Raw genomic sequence first — 16,053 nt, forward strand, 5'->3', positions numbered from 1 at the left:
GGAAGTGAGGAATGAAACCGATTCAAGATCAGCGGTTTCAACAGGGAAACATGGAATGTCCTGGGTATTTTTAAGAAGGGAGGCAACTGGAGTCTGTAAGCAACAGGATTGATGACTTGTTCAATCTTGAAAGGACCGATATAGCGAGGTGCAAACTTCATACTGGGAACTCTTAACCTCAAATTCTTCGTGGATAACCATACCCGATCACCCACCTTGAGAGCAGGAACTGCTCGACGCTTCTTATCCGCAAACTTCTTGTACCTGAACGATGCCTTGAGCAGAGCTGATCGTACGCTCTTCCAGATATTGGCAAACTGATGCAAGGTGATATCCACTGCGGGAACAGAAGTTGCTGGAAGCGGTTGGAACTCAGGGACTTTAGGGTGGAATCCAAAGTTAGTGAAGAATGGTGTTGAAGCAGATGAAGAATGATACTGGTTGTTATGACAGAACTCGGCCCAGGGAAGTAATTGAACCCAGTCATCTTGAGAGGAGGACACATAGATGCGGAGGAAGGCCTCCAAGTCCTGATTCACCCTCTCGGTTTGACCATTGGTCTGAGGATGGTAAGCCGTGGAAAACTTTAGCTTGACTTGGAGGACTTGACATAAACTTCGCCAGAATTTGGCTGTGAATTGAACTCCTCGATCTGAGATAATTTCTTCAGGAAGACCGTGGAGTCGGAAGATCTCTTGTATGAATACTTGAGCCAACTTGGAAGCTGACGGAAGACCGGGGAACGGATAGTGGAACCAGTTGCCCCGCAGGCGACTGGCGGGATACTTTATGTTGGGCACACTTTGGGCAAGATGCAATAAACTCCAAGACGTCCTTTTTCAGAGTTGGCCACCAGTAGGACCTAGAGATAAACTCCAGGGTTTTTTGGATACCTGTATGTCCGGCAAAACGGGAAGCATGGGCCCAATGCATGAGCTTCTTCCTTAGCATCGGCTTCACAAAACTTTTCCCTGATGGGGGCGTAGAGTCCATCCCTACCGTGGAGAATGCCAACGGATTTATAATAGGATGCTTGTCTGAAGACTCTGACTCATTTTCTTGCTCCCATGAGCGGGAAAGGGCATCGGCCTTGCGATTCTGAGAGCCCGGACAGAACTGGAGTTTAAAGTCGAACCTGGAAAAGAAAAGTGCCCATCTGGCCTGACGAGGGTTGAGACATTGTGCGCCCTTCAGGTATAAAAGGTTCTTGTGGTCTGTAAGTATGGTGATTGAATGAGAAGCTCCCTCCAACAGATACCTCCACTCTTCTAGAGCGAGCTTGATGGCTAGCAACTCCTGGTCGCCAATGGCATAGTTGCGCTCAGCTGGGGAGAACTTCCGGGAGAAGAAACTGCAAGGGTGTAAATGGCCATCTTTAGCCCTCTGAGATAACACCGCTCCTACTCCAACGGAGGAGGCATCCACCTCTAAGATGAAAGGAGAGTCGATGTCAGGCTGTTTCAGAACAGGCGCAGAGATGAACCTTTGTTTTAAAAGATGAAATGCTTGCATGGCTTCTTCAGACCACTTGGACGGGTTAGCACCCTTCTTAGTGAAAGCAGTAATAGGCGCCACAATGGTGGAAAAGTCTCGTATAAACTTTCGGTAATAGTTGGCGAACCCTAAGAACCTCTGGACCCCTTTGAGGGTTAGGGGTACCGGCCAATTTTGGATTGCTTGTAGTTTCTCAGGATCCATCTCTAGTCCGGAACCGGACACAATGTACCCTAGAAACGGAATGGACTTGACTTCAAAGACGCATTTTTCTAATTTGCAATAGAGATGATTGACACGGAGACGGGACAGAACCTCTTTAACCCAAAAACGATGTTCCTCTAAATCGTTGGCAAAAATGAGGATATCGTCTAGATAGACCACGACATGACGGTATAGAATGTCTCTGAAGATCTCATTGACAAAATGCTGGAAGACAGCTGGAGCATTGCTCAATCCGAAGGGCATGACGAGGTACTCATAATGTCCGTCACGGGTGTTAAAGGCGGTCTTCCACTCGTCACCCTCACGGATCCGGATGAGATTGTATGCACCTCGCAAGTCCAGCTTTGTAAAGATGGTAGCTCCGCTAACTCTGTCAAAGAGCTCAGTAATCAGGGGTAAAGGATAACGGTTCTTGATGGTAATGTCGTTCAAACCTCTGTAGTCGATGCACGGCCGCAGACCACCATCTTTCTTTTTTACAAAAAAGAAGCCTGCGCCGGCTGGAGAAGAAGAAGGTCGAATGAACCCCTTTGCTAGGTTCTCTTTAATATATTCCTCCATAGAATGCGTCTCAGGCAGAGACAACGGATAAGTTCGGCCTCGAGGTGGAACCTTCCCTGGAACGAGATCAATCGGACAGTCCCATTCTCTATGAGGAGGAAGGATATCAGCAGAAGCTTTACTGAACACATCCGTGAAATCTTGATATGGAGGAGGTGGAACATCAGACGACCTGGGGGAGGAAGAACAGACAGGCAATACTTTAAACAAACATGTCTCAGCACAGGAGGAACCCCATGCCAGGATTTGCGTAGTCGTCCAATCAATTGTAGGATTGTGAAGACGGAGCCATGGAAGGCCCAGGACCACAGGATGTGTGGCTCTTGGAATCACTAAAAAAGAAATAAGTTCGGAATGAAGAACTCCCACTCTCAGACGAACTGGTAGAGTCCTTAAAGAAATAACTGCATCAAAAATTTTGCTGCCATCCACGGCAGTTAAAGAAATGGACGAAGGAAGTCTCCGGAATCAAGGAGGGCAATGACGTTCCGATAACGTTGAGCAACTTGAAGCGAGACTGGGAGATTACAATCTTGAGGAGATGGAGAGGAGATCATTACTCCTAGCCGGCCCTCTCCTTGGCGAGCTAGGATTTGGAGTTTCCCGGACGTTTGGGACAGGCATTAATGGTGTGAGACGGAGCTGCACAATAGAGACAGAGAAACTCGGAGAGACGTCTTCGGCGCTCAGCAGGAGTTAAACGGGAACGGCCAAGTTGCATGGGCTCATCTTTAGATGGTGACAGTTGACGAGGAGGAGGAGCAGAAGATTTTGGAGCAGATGATCTTCCACGCTCAGTTGCTCTCTCTCTGAAACGTAAATCAACTTTCGTGCAGAGTGAGATTAGCTCATCTAACTTAGAAGGTAAGTCTCTGGTAGCTAACTCATCTTTAATACGCTCAGATAAGCCATGCCAGAATGCAGCATACAGGGCCTCGTCGTTCCATGCCAGTTCGGATGCCAGGATCTGGAACTGTATCAGATATTGTCCTACAGTACGTGACCCCTGGCGTAAACGGAGAATCTCGGATGAAGCTGAGGTTACCCGGCCTGGCTCGTCGAAGATGCGCCTGAATGTTGACACGAAGGCAGTGTAGGAAGATAGCAGGGTGTCGGACCTCTCCCATAACGGTGATGCCCAATCAAGGGCTGAGCCACTGAGAAGAGAAATAATGTAGGCAATTTTTGTACGGTCACTGGGAAAATTGCCAGGTTGTAGCTCAAACTGAATCTCACACTGGTTGAGAAATCCCCTGCAGAATCTTGGAGATCCGTCAAATTTTGCTGGCGTTGGAAGATGAAGACGTGGAGCAGAAATGGGTAAGGTGGGTGGGGTTATAGCTGGAATCACTGTGGTTGACGCACCAGACGCGCCTGATCCACGGAGAGTTGTCTGAATCCCATCCAGCCGAGTAGAGAGATCCTGGAGACAGCGGATGATGTGGCCCTGTGCAGCCTCCTGATGTTCTAGTCGGGCTGCCAGTTCTTGCATCGGCCTGGCCGCTTGATCCTGGTCTCCGGCTGGATTCATTAGGTCAGTGCTTACTGTCACAACTGAGGGCCTGAGCTGACGGGAGGCAGACTCAGTTGTAGGGGCTGAGATGTACCGGAACCTGGGAGGTTGTATCAGACCCCTGGACATGTAAGTAACATGAATAATAACTGCCCGAAGGCGTGACCACGACAACTTGGAAAAAAGTCAATGGTGTTTATTATGACAACTCCGCAACACAGCAGCAGTAAAAGAAAACGTAAAAGTCAGCAAAGAATAAATACAGTTCCTGGGTACTACAGGATGGCAGGAGCCACAGGGCACTGGTAGTGTGAGATAGTTCTTATGATCTTCTAGATGGAAAGTCCTTACCAGGCCTGACTGTAGCAATGGAGATAACCCAGGATTGTGCCAGCTGGTGTTCCAGGAAAAGCTGGGTTGCTGAAGATAAAACAGCTGCTGTGGATACTGGCTGGAACCAGACTGTTGTTAGCACGGAGTGGATACTGGCTGGAACCAGTTAAATAATAAATGAACTTGGGAGCGATGAAATATGAACTGAAATGTAGAACTTGAGAGCGGAGAAATAATAATACCGGTGGAGAGTGGTAAAGTGTAGAAAGGACACCGGCCCTTTAAGGGAAGCTGTACTCTGCTGGAAGCTGAGCTGGAAGCAGGTAATGTTGTAGCTGGAAACAGATGAATCCACAATGGATTGGAGAGTCAGGCTACACCGCAGGTGGAATGCTGGTGCGGGTCTCTATGGTGGAAGTCTTGAGACAGGAGCTGGAACCTGGAAGACAATCACAGGAGAGAGACAAACAGGAACTAGGTTTGACAACCAAAGCACTGACGCCTTCCTTGCTCAGGCACAGTGTATTTATACCTGCAGCAAGGAAGGGATTGGCTAGGCAATTATGCAGATTATCAATACTGAGAGCAGATTGGTGGAAATGATCAGCTGACAGAATCCAAGATGGCTGCGCCCATGCAGACACTTGGAGGGAAGTTTGGTTTGTAATCCATGTGGTAATGAAAACAGTAATGGCGGCGCCGGCCACCGGAGACAGGAGGCGCCAGGCTGACAGATGCACATCCAACCACGCGGACACAGCGGAGGCCGCGGCTGACGTAATCGCCACTCAGACACTCTGCATGCAGAAGTTCAGGGACGGCGGCGGAGGCCGCGGGAGACGCCATGCCAGGTGTAATATGGCGTTTACTGTGACAGCGTCCCAGAGTGACAGGAGAGGATACAGGAATGTACACATCAGGATAACAGATGGGATCCGGTCCTGGAGCGCTGAGCCAGCCTTAGGAGGCATCTGATGGGTAAGAAATGGCGTCCAGATACCCGGATCGTGACACCTTGAACCTATCTCTCTCGACTTCCCCATCTCTACCTCCTAAGGCTACCATCACTAAGCGTAACATTGAAGCTATTGACACCACATTCCTTTCCTCCTTGTTTGATTCACTTCTCTCTCCTATTCTCTCTCTCTCTCATGCCCTGAACAAGCCACTTCCCTATACAATGCATCCCTCACTTCTGCTCTTGACTCTGTTGCTCCACCAACCACTATTCACCCTTGCAAATTAACACCTCAACTAGAGATGAGCGGGTTCGGTTCCTCTGAATCCGAACCCGCCCGAACTTCATGTTTTTTTACACGGGTCCGAGCGACTCGGATCTTCCCGCCTTGCTCGGTTAACCCGAGCGTGCCCGAACGTCATCATCACGCTGTCGGATTCTCGCGAGGCTCGGATTCTATCGCGAGACTCAGATTCTATATAAGGAGCTGCGCGTCGCCGCCATTTTCACACGTGCATTGAGATTGATAGGGAGAGGACGTGGCTGGCGTCCTCTCCGTTTAGAAATAGATAGGAGAGTGAGAGTGAGACACTTCATTTACTGGAGCTTAGGAGGAGTACTCAGAGAGTGCAGAATTTTGCTGATAGTAGTTAGTTATAGTGACTGACCAGTGAGACCACCAGTGCAGTTTTATTATTATTTAATATAATCCGTTCTCTGCCTGAAAAAAACGATACACAGTGACTCAGTCACATACCATATCTGTGCTCAGCCCAGTGTGCTGCATCATCTATGTATAATATCTGACTGTGCTCACACAGCTTAATTGTGGGGGAGACTGGGGAGCAGTTATAGGTTATAGCAGGAGCCAGGAGTACATATTAAACAGTGCACACTTTTGCTGCCAGAGTGCCACTGCCAGTGTGACTGACCAGTGACCTGACCACACTGACCACCAGTATATTGTGATTGTCTGCCTGAAAAAGTTAAACACTCGTCGTGTGACTTGTGTGGTGTTTTTTTATTCTATAAAAAACTCATTCTGCTGACAGACAGTGTCCAGCAGGTCCGTCATTATATAATATATACCTGTCCGGCTGCAGTAGTGATATATATATATTTTTTATATCATTATTTATCATCCAGTCTATACTAGCAGCAGACACAGTACGGTAGTTCACGGCTGTAGCTACCTCTGTGTCGGCACTCGGCAGTCCATCCATAATTGTATACCACCTACCCGTGGTTTTTTTTTCTTTCTTTTTTATACATACTACATCTCATTATCATCCAGTCTATATTAGCAGCAGACACAGTACAGTACGGTAGTCCACGGCTGTAGCTATCTCTGTGTCGGCACTCGGCAGTCCATCCATAATTGTATACCACCACCTACCCGTGGTTTTTTTTTCTTTCTTCTTTATACATACTACATCTCATTATCATCCAGTCTATATTAGCAGCAGACACAGTACGGTAGTCCACGGCTGTAGCTACCTCTGTGTCGGCACTCGGCAGTCCATCCATAATTGTATACCACCTACCCGTGGTTTTTTTTTTCTTTCTTCTTTATACATACTACATCTCATTATCAACCAGTCTATATTAGCAGCAGACACAGTACGGTAGTCCACGGCTGTAGCTACCTCTGTGTCGGCACTCGGCAGTCCATCCATAATTGTATACCACCTACCCGTGGTTTTTTTTTCTTTCTTCTTTATACATACTACATCTCATTATCATCCAGTCTATATTAGCAGCAGACACAGTACGGTAGTCCACGGCTGTAGCTACCTCTGTGTCGGCACTCGGCAGTCCATCCATAATTGTATACCACCTACCCGTGGTTTTTTTTTCTTTCTTCTTTATACATACTACATCTCATTATCATCCAGTCTATATTAGCAGCAGACACAGTACGGTAGTCCACGGCTGTAGCTACCTCTGTGTCGGCACTCAGCAGTCCATCCATAATTGTATACCACCTACCCGTGGTTTTTTTTTTCTTTCTTCTTTGTACATACTACTATAGTATAGTAGCTTACTGTAGCAGTCTGCGGTGCTGCTGAGCTGACAGTGTCCAGCAGGTCCGTCATCAGTCATCATTACCTAATAAATATATTATCTACCTGTCCGGCTGCAGTACTAGTGATATTATATATACATACATATATATATTGATTTCATCTCATTATCAATCATCCAGTCTATATTAGCAGCAGACACAGTACGTTAGTCCACGGCTGTAGCTACCTCTGTGTCGGCACTCGGCAGTCCATCCATAATTGTATACCACCTACCCGTGGTTTTTTTTTTTACTTTCTTCTTTGTACATACTACTATAGAGTATAGTAGCTTACTGTAGCAGTCTGCGGTGCTGCTGAGCTGACAGTGTCCAGCAGGTCCGTCATCAGTCATCATTACCTAATAAATATATTATCTACCTGTCCGGCTGCAGTACTAGTGATATTATATATACATACATATATATATTGATTTCATCTCATTATCAATCATCCAGTCTATATTAGCAGCAGACACAGTACGTTAGTCCACGGCTGTAGCTACCTCTGTGTCGGCACTCAGCAGTCCATCCATAATTGTATACCACCTACCCGTGGTTTTTTTTTTCTTTCTTCTTTGTACATACTACAATAGTATAGTAGCTTACTGTAGCAGTCTGCGGTGCTGCTGAGCTGACAGTGTCCAGCAGGTCCGTCATCAGTCATCATTACCTAATAAATATATTATCTACCTGTCCGGCTGCAGTACTAGTGATATTATATATACATACATATATATATTGATTTCATCTCATTATCAATCATCCAGTCTATATTAGCAGCAGACACAGTACGTTAGTCCACGGCTGTAGCTACCTCTGTGTCGGCACTCGGCAGTCCATCCATAATTGTATACCACCTACCCGTGGTTTTTTTTTTTCTTTCTTCTTTGTACATACTACTATAGAGTATAGTAGCTTACTGTAGCAGTCTGCGGTGCTGCTGAGCTGACAGTGTCCAGCAGGTCCGTCATCAGTCATCATTACCTAATAAATATATTATCTACCTGTCCGGCTGCAGTACTAGTGATATTATATATACATACATATATATATTGATTTCATCTCATTATCGATCATCCAGTCTATATTAGCAGCAGACACAGTACGTTAGTCCACGGCTGTAGCTACCTCTGTGTCGGCACTCGGCAGTCCATCCATAAGTATACTAGTATCCATCCATCTCCATTGTTTACCTGAGGTGCCTTTTAGTTGTGCCTATTAAAATATGGAGAACAAAAATGTTGAGGTTCCAAAATTAGGGAAAGATCAAGATCCACTTCCACCTCGTGCTGAAGCTGCTGCCACTAGTCATGGCCGAGACGATGAAATGCCAGCAACGTCGTCTGCCAAGGCCGATGCCCAATGTCATAGTACAGAGCATGTCAAATCCAAAACACCAAATATCAGTAAAAAAAGGACTCCAAAACCTAAAATAAAATTGTCGGAGGAGAAGCGTAAACTTGCCAATATGCCATTTACCACACGGAGTGGCAAGGAACGGCTGAGGCCCTGGCCTATGTTCATGGCTAGTGGTTCAGCTTCACATGAGGATGGAAGCACTCAGCCTCTCGCTAGAAAACTGAAAAGACTCAAGCTGGCAAAAGCACCGCAAAGAACTGTGCGTTCTTCGAAATCCCAAATCCACAAGGAGAGTCCAATTGTGTCGGTTGCGATGCCTGACCTTCCCAACACTGGACGTGAAGAGCATGCGCCTTCCACCATTTGCACGCCCCCTGCAAGTGCTGGAAGGAGCACCCGCAGTCCAGTTCCTGATAGTCAGATTGAAGATGTCAGTGTTGAAGTACACCAGGATGAGGAGGATATGGGTGTTGCTGGCGCTGGGGAGGAAATTGACCAGGAGGATTCTGATGGTGAGGTGGTTTGTTTAAGTCAGGCACCCGGGGAGACACCTGTTGTCCGTGGGAGGAATATGGCCACTGACATGCCTGGTGAAAATACCAAAAAAATCAGCTCTTCGGTGTGGAAGTATTTCAACAGAAATGCGGACAACAGGTGTCAAGCCGTGTGTTGCCTTTGTCAAGCTGTAATAAGTAGGGGTAAGGACGTTAACCACCTCGGAACATCCTCCCTTATACGTCACCTGCAGCGCATTCATAATAAGTCAGTGACAAGTTCAAAAACTTTGGGTGACAGCGGAAGCAGTCCACTGACCAGTAAATCCCTTCCTCTTGTAACCAAGCTCACGCAAACCACCCCACCAACTCCCTCAGTGTCAATTTCCTCCTTCCCCAGGAATGCCAATAGTCCTGCAGGCCATGTCACTGGCAATTCTGACGATTCCTCTCCTGCCTGGGATTCCTCCGATGCATCCTTGCGTGTAACGCCTACTGCTGCTGGCGCTGCTGTTGTTGCCGCTGGGAGTCGATGGTCATCCCAGAGGGGAAGTCGTAAGACCACTTTTACTACTTCCACCAAGCAATTGACTGTCCAACAGTCCTTTGCGAGGAAGATGAAATATCACAGCAGTCATCCTACTGCAAAGCGGATAACTGAGGCCTTGGCATCCTGGGTGGTGAGAAACGTGGTTCCGGTATCCATCATTACTGCAGAGCCAACTAGAGACTTGTTGGAGGTACTGTGTCCCCGGTACCAAATACCATCTAGGTTCCATTTCTCTAGGCAGGCGATACCGAAAATGTACACAGACCTCAGAAAAAGAGTCACCAGTGTCCTAAAAAATGCAGCTGTACCCAATGTCCACTTAACCACGGACATGTGGACAAGTGGAGCAGGGCAGGGTCAGGACTATATGACTGTGACAGCCCACTGGGTAGATGTATGGACTCCCGCCGCAAGAACAGCAGCGGCGGCACCAGTAGCAGCATCTCGCAAACGCCAACTCTTTCCTAGGCAGGCTACGCTTTGTATCACCGGTTTCCAGAATACGCACACAGCTGAAAACCTCTTACGGCAACTGAGGAAGATCATCGCGGAATGGCTTACCCCAATTGGACTCTCCTGTGGATTTGTGGCATCGGACAACGCCAGCAATATTGTGTGTGCATTAAATCTGGGCAAATTCCAGCACGTCCCATGTTTTGCACATACCTTGAATTTGGTGGTGCAGAATTATTTAAAAAACGACAGGGGCGTGCAAGAGATGCTGTCGGTGGCCAGAAGAATTGCGGGACACTTTCGGCGTACAGGCACCACGTACAGAAGACTGGAGCACCACCAAAAACTACTGAACCTGCCCTGCCATCATCTGAAGCAAGAAGTGGTAACGAGGTGGAATTCAACCCTCTATATGCTTCAGAGGTTGGAGGAGCAGCAAAAGGCCATTCAAGCCTATACAATTGAGCACGATATAGGAGGTGGAATGCACCTGTCTCAAGCGCAGTGGAGAATGATTTCAACGTTGTGCAAGGTTCTGATGCCCTTTGAACTTGCCACACGTGAAGTCAGTTCAGACACTGCCAGCCTGAGTCAGGTCATTCCCCTCATCAGGCTTTTGCAGAAGAAGCTGGAGACATTGAAGGAGGAGCTAACACGGAGCGATTCCGCTAGGCATGTGGGACTTGTGGATGGAGCCCTTAATTCGCTTAACAAGGATTCACGGGTGGTCAATCTGTTGAAATCAGAGCACTACATTTTGGCCACCGTGCTCGATCCTAGATTTAAAGCCTACCTTGGATCTCTCTTTCCGGCAGACACAAGTCTGCTGGGGTTGAAAGACCTGCTGGTGAGAAAATTGTCAAGTCAAGCGGAACGCGACCTGTCAACATCTCCTCCTTCACATTCTCCCGCAACTGGGGGTGCGAGGAAAAGGCTCAGAATTCCGAGCCCACCCGCTGGCGGTGATGCAGGGCAGTCTGGAGCGACTGCTGATGCTGACATCTGGTCCGGACTGAAGGACCTGACAACGATTACGGACATGTCGTCTACTGTCACTGCATATGATTCTCTCAACATTGAAAGAATGGTGGAGGATTATATGAGTGACCGCATCCAAGTAGGCACGTCACACAGTCCGTACTTATACTGGCAGGAAAAAGAGGCAATTTGGAGGCCCTTGCACAAACTGGCTTTAACCTAAGTTGCCCTCCCACAAGTGTGTACTCCGAAAGAGTGTTTAGTGCCGCCGCTCACCTTGTCAGCAATCGGCGTACGAGGTTACATCCAGAAAATGTGGAGAAGATGATGTTCATTAAAATGAATTATAATCAATTCCTCCGCGGAGACATTGACCAGCAGCAATTGCCTCCACAAAGTACACAGGGAGCTGAGATGGTGGATTCCAGTGGGGACGAATTGATAATCTGTGAGGAGGGGGATGTACACGGTGATATATCGGAGGATGATGATGAGGTGGACATCTTGCCTCTGTAGAGCCAGTTTGTGCAAGGAGAGATTAATTGCTTCTTTTTTGGTGGGGGTCCAAACCAACCCGTCATATCAGTCACAGTCGTGTGGCAGACCCTGTCACTGAAATGATGGGTTGGTTAAAGTGTGCATGTCCTGTTTATACAACATAAGGGTGGGTGGGAGGGCCCAAGGACAATTCCATCTTGCACCTCTTTTTTCTTTAATTTTTCTTTGCGTCATGTGCTGTTTGGGGAGTGTTTTTTAGAAGGGCCATCCTGCGTGACACTGCAGTGCCACTCCTAGATGGGCCCGGTGTTTGTGTCGGCCACTAGGGTCGCTTATCTTACTCACACAGCTACCTCATTGCGCCTCTTTTTTTCTTTGCGTCATGTGCTGTTTGGGGAGGGTTTTTTGGAAGGGACATCCTGCGTGACACTGCAGTGCCACTCCTAGATGGGCCCGGTGTTTGTGTCGGCCACTAGGGTCGCTTATCTTACTCACACAGCTACCTCATTGCGCCTCTTTTTTTCTTTGCGTCATGTGCTGTTTGGGGAGGGTTTTTTGGAAGGGACATCCTGCGTGACACTGCAGTGCCACTCCTAGATGGGCCCGGTGTTTGTGTCGGCCACTAGGGTCGCTTATCTTACTCACACAGCTACCTCATTGTGCCTCTTTTTTTCTTTGCGTCATGTGCTGTTTGGGGAGGGTTTTTTGGAAGGGACATCCTGCGTGACACTGCAGTGCCACTCCTAGATGGGCCCGGTGTTTGTGTCGGCCACTAGGGTCGCTTATCTTACTCACACAGCTACCTCATTGCGCCTCTTTTTTTCTTTGCGTCATGTGCTGTTTGGGGAGGGTTTTTTGGAAGGGACATCCTGCGTGACACTGCAGTGCCACTCCTAGATGGGCCCGGTGTTTGTGTCGGCCACTAGGGTCGCTTATCTTACTCACACAGCTACCTCATTGCGCCTCTTTTTTTCTTTGCGTCATGTGCTGTTTGGGGAGGGTTTTTTGGAAGGGACATCCTGCGTGACACTGCAGTGCCACTCCTAGATGGGCCCGGTGTTTGTGTCGGCCACTAGGGTCGCTTATCTTACTCACACAGCTACCTCATTGCGCCTCTTTTTTTCTTTGCGTCATGTGCTGTTTGGGGAGGGTTTTTTGGAAGGGACATCCTGCGTGACACTGCAGTGCCACTCCTAGATGGGCCCGGTGTTTGTGTCGGCCACTAGGGTCGCTTATCTTACTCACACAGCTACCTCATTGCGCCTCTTTTTTTCTTTGCGTCATGTGCTGTTTGGGGAGGGTTTTTTGGAAGGGACATCCTGCGTGACACTGCAGTGCCACTCCTAGATGGGCCCGGTGTTTGTGTCGGCCACTAGGGTCGCTTATCTTACTCACACAGCTACCTCATTGCGCCTCTTTTTTTCTTTGCGTCATGTGCTGTTTGGGGAGTTTTTTTTGGAAGGGACATCCTGCGTGACACTGCAGTGCCACTCCTAGATGGGCCAGGTGTTTGTGTCGGCCACTAGGGTCGCTTAGCTTAGTCATCCAGCGACCTCGGTGCAAATTTTAGGACTAAAAATAATATTGTGAGGTGTGAGGTATTCAGAATAGACTGAAAATGAGTGGAAATGATGGTTTTTGAGGTTAATAATACTTTGGGATCAAAATGACCCCCAAATTCTATGATTTAAGCTGTTTTTTAGGTTTTTTGGAAAAAAACACCCGAATCCAAAACACACCCGAATCCGACAAAAAAAATTCGGTTAGGTTTTGCCAAAACGCGGTCGAACCCAAAACACGGCCGCGGAACCGAACCCAAAACCAAAACACAAAACCCGAAAAATTTCCGGCGCTCATCTCTAACCTCAACCCTGGCACACCAAATGCACCAGATATCTGCAAAAATGCTCACGTACTGCTGAGCGTCACTGGAGGACATCACGCTCTAAGGCAGACTTCCTCCATTTCAAACTTATGCTCTCATCCTTCAGTGCTGCCCTTTCTCTTGCTAAACAGTCATACTTCAAGAACCTCATCTCTTCCCAGTTTTCCAACCCCCGGCGCCTCTTTGCCACTCTCAACTCACTCATTAGTTCTTTTGGCTTCCAATATCATCTCTATGCTGATGACACCCAAATCTATCTTTCCTCTGCAGACCTCTCCCTTGCTCTCCTCACTCGTATCTCCAACTGTCTCTCTGCTACCTCTTCCTGGATGTCACAGCGCTTTCTTAAAGTTAACATGTCTAAGACCGAGCTGATCATCTTCCATCCCTCCCGCATAACCTCACCTCCTACAATCTCATTATCTATTGATGGCACTACTATCTCCTCTAGCCCCCAAGTTCACTGTCTTGAAGTAATCCTTGACTCCTCCTTCTCCTTCAAACCACACATTCAGCACCTCTCACAAATCTGCCGTTTTCATCTAAAAAATATTTCCAGGATCAGACCCTTTCTGACCCAGGATGCTACTAAGACTCTTATCCACTCACTGGTCATCTCCAGACTGGACTACTGTAATCTCCTCCTGACTGGCATTCCTGACAAACACCTCTCTCCACTCCAATCTATCCTCAATGCTGCTGCCCGGCTCATTTTCCTCACCAAACGCACTATGTCTGCCTCTCCTCTCCTACTAGCCCTTCACTGGCTCCCCTTCCCTTTCAGAATCCATTTCAAGCTTCTCACACTCGCTTACAAAGCCCTCACCCACTCCTCTCCCACCTACATCTCTGACCTTATCTCCCTTTACACTCCCACCCGTCCTCTTCGCTCTGGTAATGCACGACGACTCTCCTGCCTACGGATTACTTCCTCCCACTCCTACCTCCAAGATTTTTCGCGTGCTGCACCACTTCTCTGGAATTCCCTACCTCTCCCCCTCAGACTCTCCACCTCTCTACAAAACTTCAAACGGGCTCTCAAGACCCACTTCTTCACCAAACCCAGCCAAATCTCATCTTAAGCCTCTGTTCCACATTCTCTATGTACCCCATCTGTGTCACCCCTGCCTGTCTACCCCTCCCCTTTAGATTGTAAGCTCTCACGAGCAGGGCCCTCTTCCCTCATGTGCTTTTCCTTTGTCTTACTTTAATATTCTTCAACTGTACCACATCCAGCAGTCTTCTGCCACCTGATACTTATTCCAGTGTCATCTGCTGATGTAACTATGTTTATTTACCCTGTACTTATCCCATACTGTCTTCAACTGTAAGTTGCTGTTTTCCTGTTTGATTATTTATGTACTCTGTAATTGGGCGCTGCGGAACCCTTGTGGCGCCATATAAATAAAGAATAATAATAAAATAATAATTAATTGCAAACATTGGAGGCAGTAGTCTGTCAGAGATCTGCACCTAGCATGGGGCAGGTGCAGTTCTTGAAGTTTGTGTTTTAAGATGCACCAAGAGGGTTTGCAATGTCTAAAGAAGCTGTAAGTGGACATGTCACTGCTTGCATATACACACGCACCGCTGTACACCAACGATGGGCTTGTACCAATAATAGCATACAGAAGCAAAAGATGCACACACAGATGTGCCTGAGTTTGACTCAGAATCAGGCCCAATATTTTGGTTATTATATATGTTTTAATGGGGTTGGTATCAGGATCCCGACGGTTGGGATGCCAGCTGTCAAAATACAGACAGCGGCATCCTGATGTTGAAAATACCGACATGAACTAATTAACTAAGCTAACCCTGATCCCTAACCCCCCCTAACCCTAACCCACCATTCCCGTAGCCTAACCCTAACCGCCCCCCACCGCAGACTAACGCTCCCTGGGCGTGCCTAACCCTTACCCTCCCTCCCCACAGCTTAACCCTGACCTCATTCCGCGCCCCCCCGCAACCTAAACCTAACATCCCTCCCCCCCGCGGCTTATCTCTGGTGGTCTGTGTAATCATTGTTCGAGATTCCGGCGCCGGTATAGTGATCAATGCCAGGATCCCGGCGCCGGTTTTCTGAGTACTGTCGGGTTTCTGGCATCGGTATTTCGACTGCCAGGATCCCGACTACAGGGATCCTGACTGAATCCTGTTTTAATGGTGCTAAACTATCTGTATATTATATTCTGGTGCTATACACATAAAATATTTTTTGGGGGACAGCGGGGCAGGCTTTGGTTTTTATTGAGGGGGGTTGGCAATACACAAAAAAGGACCCAACACACAGTATATATAACACTACAAGCAGCACACTCAGTTTGCTCCCTCCCCCCCCAAACAAACAATATTTACTATACACAAAACTTTTCTATACAGGCAAGCAGGGATTGGCTGTACACAGAGTGCATCTCCAGAGACCATTTTGTTTTATATAAGCGAGTTATTGATCCTAATTTCTGGGTAAAATACACGCTTATATGAATTATTATTTAAAGCAATATGCACTCCTCCCGCAGTCTCACCAGTAAGGGTGCTACATAATGTCACCGCATCCAAAGGTGATCACATGCAGGCAATTTTCCACTAACAGGGCACTCACCGATACACAAACGATATAACCACTTTTGAATTTTACATCACCTTGAGAAATCTCCAGTTATGGGAAACAGTTGACTTCATAT

Source organism: Pseudophryne corroboree, chromosome 1 (assembly GCF_028390025.1).
Source record: "Pseudophryne corroboree isolate aPseCor3 chromosome 1, aPseCor3.hap2, whole genome shotgun sequence".
Classification (NCBI taxonomy): Eukaryota; Metazoa; Chordata; class Amphibia; order Anura; family Myobatrachidae; genus Pseudophryne; species Pseudophryne corroboree.